We start from the raw sequence: 12,476 nt of genomic DNA on the forward strand, positions 1-12,476 counted from the left end.
CGGCGGGTGGGCGCGGGCCGGGCCGGGGGCGGGCGCGGAGGCGGCGGCGCGCGCTGGGGGGGCGCGGGGGCGCCCGCCCCTCTCCGGGGCGCTGGACCCTTTCAAGAGAGCTGCGGCGCGCCGGGTTCTTGTGTGAAAAACAAGGGGCACAATGCTGGAGTCGTAACCTCCTCACCCCTGACGGCATGGGAAAGTGCACTCCTCAGCTGTTGGGTATAGAAAGGCTGCTTCGGGCATGAGAAATGTTCATAAAAATGCCGTTTAGAGCCTGCCCTTCTACTCTGCACATGTCATCTTGCCTATCAAGCTGCCTAATTGGAAAATTAGGCTGGCCTTAATTTAGAGACCTAAAAGTTCATGCCGATAATTTCCCAGAGACTTTTTTCCCCCCAATTATTGTTATAAATGGTTTCAGCACATTGGAAATCTTTATTGAAAAAGAAAAAAATACACCCGGGAAGAGCAGCTCTTTCATTTCAGAGACTTTCTCTGATTTCTGTGTGTGAAATTGTATTGTTGTGCATCCTGTGAATGATCATCTGGAGATGAATGTCAGTCCCTGTTGTTTTCCATGCATCATTCCTTGTTTGACTGTATGCGAAGAGCTGACCGTACTTTAATTTACAGCATGTTATAATGTTATTTTTGAGCTTAATGCACCTGCTGTTTTCTATCTGCTGAGGCTCTGAAAGCAGCAGTAAGCAGAAGCTGCCTTGCAGCTGTAATGTTTCCCTCCTCAAGTCTTGTGTCTCTGGGCACCACAGACACTACTGGTCCCGAGTCACCTAAGGAGACCTGAGATGGTGTGTGGGATCAGGCTGACTGGTTGAATCCTTCCTGACTTTGATCCGGGCTCAGCCTTGCAAGTAGCCACATCCAAGGCTGTGGTCTGAGCCTTTGAGACCTCCACTTAAAACTGTGTTTAGATGACACGGTGAAGATCTCCTCTCTGAGCTTGGATACTGTCCGTCTGAGACCCATGATGGGATAAAGGCAGTGGTGACTATGCACACCAGGCTGTCTTGTTTATATTCAGCTGTTAGGACGAGGAAGGATTTCAGCTGACTCCTACTTGTCCCCTGCAGATGGGAGCAAGGGCTTGCGGAGGCAGCACAGCAGAGCACTTTTGTTGCTCCTGCTTGTACACAAGTAGTTGGCTGTGTTGGAAGCTGGATGGGCTGACAAAACCTTTCACCATGTCTCTTGGCCGCAATAGGAGTGACTGGTGTGTACAGCAGGGACTAAAGCATGACTTGATAAACCTGTTAGTCCTCTGGATTTTCATCCTATTGCTGAAAGCTGCACACAGGAAGCGTGGGAGAGGCCCCTATCTAAGATGATTTTCAAGGTCAATGTTGGGTACATTAAGATAGATGCAGTGTGCTAAGGCCATGGACACATCCTCCCTACGTCCTGCTAAGCCATTTGGTGAGGCTGCTTCTCTTGCACAGCTGCTCTGCTACTTCTCACCCAAGAAACTCACTCCTGGGTGAGTTTCCAACCAACTTTGATCCTGCTGTTTGTACAGTTTATTCTTGTACAAACTGTACAGTCTGTACAGTTTTATTCTTGGTTGTTCTGGAAGGTGTGTTTATAGGGACAGGGGTGAGAAGATGGAGGAGGGGAGGGCATCTGGCATGAGCTGGGGCAATTCCCTTTCTATCTCTAGGAGAAGAGCGCTGCTGAACTCTGGGACAAGAGAATGCCCATGGATGAGATGACCAAGACAGCTTAGGGCAGGATGCAACCCCAGGATCATGGTTTGGCAGGTTCAGACCTTCTTGTGGTGAAGCAAGCCAAGCATGTAAGCAGGGCCCCAATTTCATCTTCCCTTAAAACTGTAACCACACACAGCTGGGTCTGAGATCCAGTGCTGATTGCAGAAAGCAGGGTTCACGTAATGAATTTCTACGGATGAAAACTAAAACATTAGGATAAAGAAAATACATAAAACAAAGTGAAAACAAGGCAAACAAAACTCCTGCTCATCTTGGGCTCTATCTGCCCTCCCTGCAGGCATATAGCATTGCGTGGGAGGTCTCAGCAATAAAGCACTCAGGGGTCCCTGAGAGCATCACTACCATTTCACTCCTGTTGGAGGGCAAAGCCAGGCCCAAATGAGACACACAGAACAAGGGGGCCTGTCTTCATGAGAAAGAGGTGCTCTTATTCTTCCACATTTATTAAGAGGTTTTTAAAGGGCAGGAGGTCTTCCTGGAGCAGGATTCAGTCTCAGGTCCATGAACCTGGGCAGAACAAGAGCATGGTCATTTGTGCAACTTGGAGAGGTGTGTAGTGTACAGTAAGGAAAACAAACGTACATGGGTACTGGGTGGAGAAAATAGGCTGTAAAAGGCTTATATCTTTAATTTAGTCAGAAAGACAAAAGCATGCTGCTGGTGCACTCTGCAACAGTGCCTCTTGCAGGATCTTACTTGTCTCCTTTCAATGTCATGTAAGACCCAGAACACAGGTGAGTGCCTCCTGTAAAAGGGTCAGTTGCAATGTTTCTGGTCTTATTTTGGGTGCCCTGTTTGCTGGTAGCAGCAAGGGCAGCAGGCTGGACAAGCTGCAACCAAGCACCTTGATGCAAACTACAGTAGCACCTTGTGAGCTCTGAAGATGGGCAGCTGGGGAGGATCTTTTCCCAGCGCTTAGTCCCAGCTTACCTGCTGTTTATGGAAATACACGGTTGTACATACACGTTGCCCTATTTGAGCTCCATGGCACGGGACTTGGTAGGTGGTGTGCTAGGGACGTACCCTCTCTGCTGCCTTTCCTCTGGGCAGGCCCACACTTCACCAGCGCTAAGTTAACAGGGGTTATCCTCCCTGCCTTCCGCCGCTTACAATGGAAATTAGTTCAACAGGATGAAAGGTTGATGGTGGGAAAGCATGTCAGAAAATACAATGCAGAGAACACAACTCTTGGGAGAGAGCTCTTTGTTTTGTTATTTGAAAGGGCTCAGGATTTAGCCAAGGGGGCGTAGTTATAATTTACTTTAAGGGATGCTGACAACTGCATTTGTCAAGTTAGATTATGGTCATACTGTCATAAAGGATCACTCTGTTGTTTTACTGCTAGTGTATAGATGCATAAGTACTTTGGGCCTCATTGAGGATAAAAATATGGCTCTGATGTGTGAAAACCCATGCTGCTGCCTAAATTTCCATGCTGCTACATGGCCCTTTGGTCACCATATGACTATTTAGTGCATACATTTGAGCACTTGAATGAATTTTAAGTCTTTGTAGATCTGAAATAGCTTGACCTTCTGGCAATCACTTTCTTAATTTATGTTACTGTGCTCACACCGAGTGTTAGTATTTGTCATCCCTCTTTTATTTCTCTTCATTTTTTAATTTCAAACTCTAAAAGCCTGAGGATTGATCTAAGGTGGGGGTTTTTTTCCTTCTCCTTAGAATAATGCATGTTACTATTTATATTCCTTAATCAAATGTTTCCTTTTTACTAAAAGACCTGCATGTTTGAGGAAGCCAAGTGCTCCAAAGAGAGCTGCCAGTACTGCAGCCCATCATGTTTTCTGGTGGGATGGTGCTTAGCAAGGGTACAGAAGCTTTTGGGGTACTGAGCCATATGGGACAACTCTGAACCATTTCAAGCTCCCATCATGAAGTACAGTCCCTCTCAGGCTGTCCACCAGTGAATGCGGGCAGACTCCTGTGTAAAGCAGGTCTGATTTGAATGCTAATGACGAGACTTTGCTGCAGTTGTCCACACTGAGGTGCTAGTGAAGAAACGACTCGGTCCTTCTCAGTTTGTGTTGTGCTTTTGTCAGGCCCTCAGCATCCCTTCTCTTCATGGGAAAAGAGGGATGAAGAACAGCATTGATGCATGGGTAGACAACTGCCTGGGATGTTTTTTTTTCACATTACTTTCCAAATAACTCTTCCCCTTCTGTCTCATGTTTACTATTCTTCATGCTGTGCTCCTGAAAAGTGCTTGAACTTAGGAGAGTTCAGTCTTTCAGCCTTGAAGGGTTATTCTGAATGAGTTATTTTCTGTGTGAGGGTGGGTATATTAAAACACACCTCTTGCAGCCAGGTAGGCAGAAGGGGATGTTGGCAGTGCACCTGTAGTTCATCTGGTGTGGTCTGTGGGTGCTCATGGGGTGCTCAACTGAATTGAGGCCCTTCTGGAGCACTTACCTTTGGCTTTGTAAAAGTCAGGTTTAACTGGCAAGTCCTGGGTTTATTGTATGATGTTATATTTTTAGTATAGGAATACTCTTATTTTGAGTCCAGCCATGCATTTGATTCCTGTGAAATATGTGTCCATATCTGGAGACTCAGGTAGGTTTGGTCACTGAAGCTGGCTTGTAGGCATCCAACTCTCCCCATATTCCCAGGTTCACAGTCCCTTGAAACTTGAGCTAAATGAGACACTGTTGAGCTTTTCCTGGTGCCTTTTGCTCCCAGAAGGACACACCGTTAGCTGTGTGCATGCTGTGACAGCCGGGGTCTGGCTGGGGCAGCACGGGGCTCGCGGGCTGTGCCGGTGGCACAGCTGTCCTGCCGCCCCCAGCACACGGGGCCTGTTCTCCCAGGGCAGGGGCTGATGGTAACACCTCAAATTAGCCATGTGGCCAGCGTTTAACCGCAACATTACCAGCCCACATCCGAACAGCTGACAGCCTGAATAATTTACTGCATGCAAATGGTGGGACCTGCTGTCTCCGTTAGTGCCGGGATCCGATTGCCACAGCCCATTAATCGTAATTGCCAGTTTGTGCTGACAGGAGTGGGGCCTGCACCCTGTGGGTGATTAGGCAACTACCGGGGAGACTGTCCCCCTCCATGTCCTCCTCCTCGAGGGGATCTGGGATTTTTTCTTTCTTTTATTTGTATTTAATTGAACTGCAAGGCAAATTTGGTGATTCCCATATGCTGTGTCCCCCAGGCTATGCAGGGAAGACTGTCCCAAGGGAACGCAGTGGCTTCAGAGCCTAATTGTTTATGGAGAGGTTTGTGATGGCTGCCCTGGTGGCAGCAGGACACTGTGTGTGGAGAATAGGTTACCTGGCACAAATCCCACTGCAGGGTATCAGGGACACCAGCTCCACCTTACTGGCGGAGGACCATCCCCAAGGGCCTTCCCACTGCCCTGCAATGCAGCATCTGGCACGACCTTCAGTCCCATTTTAAACATCAAAAGCAAAGGAGCATTTGCTCCCCATCTTGTCTCTTTGATTTCTTCACTAAGAAGCTTCTTCGTGACAGCCCAACTTCTCTTTTCCTTTGCCATTTCCAGCCTATATTCCCCACCTCAGCTGGGACATCCTCTACCATTGCTCAGACACCCTCTCTGCTCCCTAAACCTTTCTGATTCTTCTGGAAAGCAGGGTTGGTCTTCAGTTTCCTTTGTTGATCAATCAACTCTTTGTGAACATACCAGCTTTCAGTTTTGGGTCCTTTTGCAGTGGGGGCAGTAGCAAGTTTAAGCTCCCAAAACGCCGTGATCATGTTGTATTTGGTGTTTGTAGCTGTTCCTCAGCTATCACGGTGTTGTGAGCACCTGGGAGAGTGAGTGGCCATCAGGCTCAGCTGGGGCAAGGGAAGAGGCAGAAAAGAGGAGAGAAAACTTTGCTCTCTGCAAAAGCCTGGGAGGGCAGGCTAGAAGGAAAGGAGAGAGGGAGGCAAGAGGACTGGACAGTAGGGCAAGAGCATGCACAGCCCCGGAGCAAGCCCAGACCTGGGGAAGTTCCTCATCAGAACTGGGCATAAAGGAGCAGGGGTGCTCGTTTTGGCTTGCAATGACTCTTCAAGTCGTCACCTTGTAATTGATGACTGCGTGAGAGAGCAAGCCCACATGAACAACTGTGGTTTGAATGGCTGGGGGGTGCAGAGAGCTGGGGAAAAAGCCCCTCTGGAAGTGCTGTAAGGAGCCTGTTTGGAATCTCTAAGTATGTGAGCTATTTCAGGTATGTTTGCTAAACTTCTCCCATTACTTGCCAGCACATGATACGGCTATGCCTGTGTGCACGTGCATGTTGTACATAAGAGGACATGTATCCTGGTGCACTGATACACAGATTTCCTTAAAATTATCATGTTGGACCCTCATGTATAGCAGATGAAAATGAGATATTCTGGTGGTTTTCTGCTCTTGTGATACAAATAGTATTAAGTTGATCAGCTCTTGAACATTTAAGAAGTGAGAATAACTTTTCTGGTTCTTTTTTTTATGTACTCTGTAGCACAAATCACAAATAGCATAAGCCCTCTGTTACCCATCTCCCCTCCCTGTCAATCCATATGCTTAGAGTACACAGCTGAAACCAGGCAAAAATTTTAGAAAATCTCTGCTGGAGGGAGGACATCATCTGATCCCTTCCTTAATTAGAACATAGGCTTGATTTGTCTATCTTGAAATGTGAAAGGCATTTGTATGTTAAGCAAATACTTAACAAAGGCTTATTTCAAGCCTGCACAAATGAATGCAGTTCTCCCACCCACTCAGTTTTCCCAGGAATATGAGCATTAAGGGTGAGATGCAACCACTTTGTGTCCTTCTGGTGCTGAGAAACAGAGATGACTGAGGGCAGGTGTGGTAGCGGTCTATAACATTATTTTATGCTAGAAATTGATTGTTCTTCCAGTGCAAGGAGTAGGGTCATCCAACGAAGCCAGCAAGAGGCAAGTTCAGAGGAACTTTTGCAGATGATGCATAGCTAGCTCCTTGCTGCAGGATGCTGGGGAGGCTGAAAGCATGCACAGATTGAAAGGGACATCCCACAAATTGAAGGAGGGGAAAGCTGTCAAAGTTGCTAAATGCACAGAAGCTGCTGCTGGCTGAGGCAAACGCCCACTGGAAGCTGGGCAGTGCTGGTCTGACCCAGTACAGCTGTTCTCACCTTCCTCATCCACCCCAAACAGGGGATCCACTCTTGGATGAGATGTCTGTGCTGTGTCATCCAGCTGTGATTGGCTAAAATGGAGCTTCATCCATGACATTTATCTAACCCCACCATTCCTCTGGTTGGACTTCAAGAGCACTGTATCCTCCAAGGCATTTATCAAAACTTGTCTGTGGCCCAGCAAATCACTTAGCTTGAGCTGGCCTGTGAAGGAGAATGGGCATCTTCCTAAAAATAAATGAAAAAAAAGAGTCACAACATGCTGACTTTGATGTCCTCTTTACCTAGACCTCCCACCTTTCTGAGGCCTGGCACACACATCTCTTCTGAGCATTCTTCCCTCAGTCAAAGCTGCTCTGATGTCAGATTACTTACTGGCTGAGGTGATTACTTTAGCCTCTTGAGGAGGAGTTGTTTGTCCACAAGGCCCTGCTGCTCATCATGCCTGTGGGATTGCTCAAGCTTAGAGGAGCTGTTTCCCATCCCATATAAGCACTGGTCATTGAGCACTGAATTGTCACCTTTTACCAGTTTAGGCCTTCTCAGAAAGCACCTTCAAAATCGTACTAAATCAGGTATGAAAACCTACTTGGGCAAAAAAACTCACCCCATCACCACCAACAAAACAAGCAGCTTTTTGGATTCAGTTATCAAATTCCCTGTTTTTTCATTGTTTTGATCTGACACAGCTTATTTCTGAGCCATGTATATAGCATGGATATCTAGAAATCTCATTTGAAATGCTAGAAAAGTGTACTTCACCCGAGCCTGTTCTGGCTTCATCTTCCACATCTGTGTTGTGCTGGGACTTGTCCTACTGGCCAAGGCAATGACTCTGCAGGTGCACAAACTGCTTAACACAAATTTTTTTTCAAGAACAAATTCACTAAACAAGTTTTATTTGGATATTTTTCTATTTTTGCTTAGGTGACGTTGTGGTACAACCCTCTGTGGTGATGGGATGTCCTATGCACCTGCCAGCTCTGCAATGGGCCATGTTTTGTCTCTTAGCGTTTCGTTCCCCCATCACACTTGGCTTTTAGAAGGAACTATTGCAACACAGCAGCCTGGGGGACGGGCAGGAAGAAGTGACACTTTGATTGACCATTTTACATAATCTTTAACAATAGAAGGGTTTTAGTAACTTGGTACAGCCTGTACTCAACATAAAGCCCAGTCTGTTATCGAGAATTGCTTAGATGGCGAGATAAGCTGTTAATGCTAGTGGAGGAACATTACTGCATAAGAATACAATGATGATATTTTTTTTCCCACTTCCACTCTTTTTTCCTTATTTAAAATGTTCCCTTGAGCATTACCTGATAGACTTGAGTTCTGCATCAGGTCATTGTTTTGCTTGGACAGGCTGAGATCTTTTCCTCATTTTAGCTATTGCTAAAATTGCGTTACTTTCCTTCTTTTTTAAGTAACTCAAGATACAAGCTGATCAAGACACACGTGTTCCAGTTTGATAGAAAGAAGCTTTTATATCCTAAGAAGTAAACCCTTGTTCCAGATTACAGGGATATGTATTATCTACTGATATTAATGCTTAAGTAAGAGAAAACTTTATGTGATAAAATTCCCCCCTCCCCCCGGCCCCGTTTTTCCCTGAAATTCTTGCTTAACTACCAGTTCTTCTACTCCATACCAGGATGTATGCTGGTGGGTGTCCAAATTCTGTTTGTGTCATGTGAATTGCAGACAGGAATGATACTAGGACATTCTATCGCCACAGCCATTCTTTGGGTCCTGTCGTGGAGGAATTACAGAGATACTCACCTCTAGTTACCCCAGAGGTGCCTGAGTTTGCCAAGCAAGCAGTGGGAGTGCAGGGAGCAAGGCACCTGGCTTCCTTATATTCAAAGGTGAGGGGAATGGAATCAGGTTCTGCCATCTGTTCTTGGCATGTGCACCTCAGTTCTTGAGTTTGCTGATTGTCCCTCAGCTCTGAAGGAGGATGTTCAAGACGGTGCTTCTGCCCTGGCATCAGTGGAGGGATTGATGCCCCCATGAAACTGGCCCTCCCCAAACAGCCCCTCCACGGAGTGAGGGATGCTTGTCCACAGGCAGGACATCTTAGTGGGTCTGTCACACCACACGTGCATCATTTCCGTGTCAGCTCCATTCTGATCTGCTAGGAGGGAGAGTGCTGTGGAGTCAGAGTGACTTCTGGGTGGGAATTTCATTATTTCAGGGGGGAGGGAGGGCCGTATGATGGGAGATGATGTGTGGAGAGATATCTGGATTGAGGAAGGATTGATGAGAAGAGCCTGCCCCTTGGGAATAGCAAGATTTGAATGAATCTTGCCCAAACTCTCAATGCTACAGAGGGGTGGCGGAGAAGCACCTGGGCCCAGTACCTGTCCTGACTTGTGAAGTGATCAAGTGAGAGGAAACAGTTCTGCAAAAATGGCACTGCAGAGGGTGACAATTCAGCATTGTCATACTGTGGTGGGGAAGACAAGTGTCCTACTGGGACATGTAATAGGAGAGTGGCTTGGTAGAACCTACAACCTCATCCTTCCACTCTGCTCACACTTGTGGGGCCTCCACTGGGGCAACAGTTCCAGTTCCAGTTTCACTACTGCAAATAGGTCAGTTGTTGAGAATTCAGAGAAAAACAGTATGGAGTGTCCTGGGGTGCACTTCTGAGGAAACCTTGACAAATCATCATGATTTGGACTGATGAAAATACTTCAAGGCCTTCAAGTATGTACATGTCAGCTGTGGGGAGCAGTGTTCTCTGTGTCCATGGAAGACAGGAAAGAAAAGCGATTGTTTAAATTGCAGTAGGACAGTATTGCATTAGACTTCATAAAATGATTTCTATCAGTAAGGAAACTGAAGGAGCAGGATAAATTGCCTGAGGGAACTTGTGTAGCTTTTGTTACTGAAAATCTTTAAGGACAGCTCAGACAAATATCTACCCTACCCTGCTATCCTGCCCTGACTTCTTGAACTCTCTTCTCTTCTAGGACCTATTCAGCAGAGAGTGTTAAATGTGTGCTTGAGTCAGACTGGAGTCATTGGCTTTGTCTTGGCTAGGATACAAGCATTATAAAAAGTGTTAAAATTGATCCATATTCAGGAAAGCATTAAAACATACGAATCATTTCAGACACGTTTAGCACCCGGTGGGTTTTGTCTTGCGTAGGAAGGAAAGGGTTGGTAACAGAATGTCTTAATTAACACATTTCAGAACTCCAGTGTGGTTGCAGTCGCGTAGCTTTCAACATCTCCTTGTTGGCCAAGTTGAAAGCAATGCTGCCAAAACTTTCCAACACGTCTTTAAATCCCGACCGAGGACCAACCCAGAGGGCTGAAGCATGGATTTAAAATGAAGCATTTGCTTAGCTTACATGCTGGTTGCAAGGGTACCAGCGGAGGAGTTTTGTGTCTGGAATCGGTGCTCATCCAGTGGGAGGATACGCCATGGTGGATGCATGCAGGATGCACCCAGCCTTTGCCAGTGACCCATTGCCCTAAGCACAGTTCTGCCACTGGGTCACATAGCCCTGGGTAGGAGCTACTCTTCCTAAATCCACAGTGGCCTGGAGTTTCTGCCCAAGAGAATCATCATTACCAGGGCTCGTCAGAGCCAGTGGAATGATTTCTGGTCTCAGCGAGCCTGGCAAAGTGACAGCCCTTCTGGTGGTGGAAGTTTTGTGTATTGTTCATCTGTGTGGGGACTGCCACAGGATGTGCAAGACTTTGCCATCAGTTCTGATGGATGCTGGGTATGGAGAGCAGGTCCTGCTGGCCCCAAAACCCAGCCCCAGTAAGTTGGGTGCCTCCAATTTGTCAGCTGATATTGCTCCATTCATTGCTCTGTGTTTTTCAAACACCTCCAAATTTTTTGGGTCAAATTTATTAAACACCTCACTGCAGAGGAAAAAATTGAATATTGAAAGTTATGTGCAGATGTTGTTATCCAGGTAATGCCTAATTAATGATTAAATGTTAATTAATTAATACTTTCTTCTGAAAATTTTTTTTGCAGTGAAAGTCCTTCTCTACATCTTGCATCGTAGGGTATTTCTCACTTCAATTTTTGTGGAGTGAAGTTAGTGGAAGTATACAAATGACATACTTTTACATTTTAAAGCCAGTGTCCAGAGGTTGGAAGACTCTGTGACATACTTGACCACCTTCATTCAAACAGGAGATATGTTCGATATATATGAACGTTTTCCTTCACCTGTGGAATGAATACGAGCAATTCCTTCACACAACTCACACTGGTACGTTACATTTCCCTGTCAGAATATGATTTGTATCAAACAGTTGTTGTGTTTGTGTCCCATCTGATTTACCACTTCTCATAGCTTTCCATGCTGGAGACTGTACTCTCTCTTGCTTCATTTAAAACCATCAGCGTTTTTTCTTACTGTAGGTTGTGTGCCAGAGTTTACGTGCACCCCTAGTATCCTTGCTGACCTACAAGGCTCCATAGGATATATTAATTTCCTGTAAGCAATTGCAAAACCCTATTAGTTTTTTACCAGGACTTTAGCATGACCTAAAATGTGTGTGTCCAGTCTGAACAAATGTGATAAATGTCTGGTGGATTTGCTTTTTTTAAACTATTTATGGAGGTGCTAGATAGTGACCTGTGCAGCATCAAAAAGATGCTCCCAATAGTAATGCTTGTATTACAACCTGTTTTCAGTCGAGTGATTGCCCTAGACTCTTGGAAAATATTTAGCTACAGCCTTCATCATCAAGGGGACCCATTTTTCAATAGATAGATGTCAGTCAACTTCACTGCAGCATGAGGGGGTTTCCATGTGCACGAGGTTTCACCTTCTGCCATCGGATTCCAGGATGAGGACTTGAAGGGCTGTGTCCTTCTGTCTCCACAAAACCAGCAGGGAAGCCCCTGCTCTGTTGTCATAAGTGGCAAAATCTGTGTTAAAATCAACAGGACCTGTATTTTTCCCCAGCCAGGGAAATCATAGGTAATACTGTAAACACTGAAGTAGCCTGGTGTAAAGAAAGGCTAGGGATGAGTCAAAACTTCATTTTTAATCCCAGGGCTGGCTGACCGGCCATTGCTATTCTGTTATCAACCTTTCTTCGCCCCTCAATATTTTGATTCCAGAAAAAAGAGAATAAAAACAATAACTGCTTGGTTAGCAGTGATTTCTTTATAAACAATATGAATAGATGAGTACTCCACTGCTCTACACTGAGAGTTTGAAAAGAGTATTTAGAAGACTCCTTAAGTTAAATGAAGTATAAGATCTTTATTGGTTTGTTGGCTGTAAGTGCCTGTGGCAATCCAGGGACAAACCAAGACCAACAGAAAAAAAGTACCCTTTGATAAATAACCTTTCCATATTAAATACACATCAATCTGACATCAACAATTAGCTGTCAGGTGCTTGGCTTTGCTAGCAAAGGCCAATTTTCAGATTAGTGCTAATTGCAGGGCGGGCTGACACATCAGCTCAGAGCCCTGGTAGCTAACGGCCCGGGCAGGAGCGAGTTCAATAGCAGGAGCAGGGGAGGGCTGAGGCTGCCTGTCTCCAGCTTGCTGGCAGTTTGACTGTAGACTAAAGTAATGGAGCTGGCAGGGTGGAATCAATTACTGGCC

Source organism: Neopelma chrysocephalum, unplaced genomic scaffold, assembly GCF_003984885.1.
Source record: "Neopelma chrysocephalum unplaced genomic scaffold, ASM398488v2 Primary Assembly neopelma1_22, whole genome shotgun sequence".
NCBI lineage: Eukaryota > Metazoa > Chordata > Aves > Passeriformes > Pipridae > Neopelma > Neopelma chrysocephalum.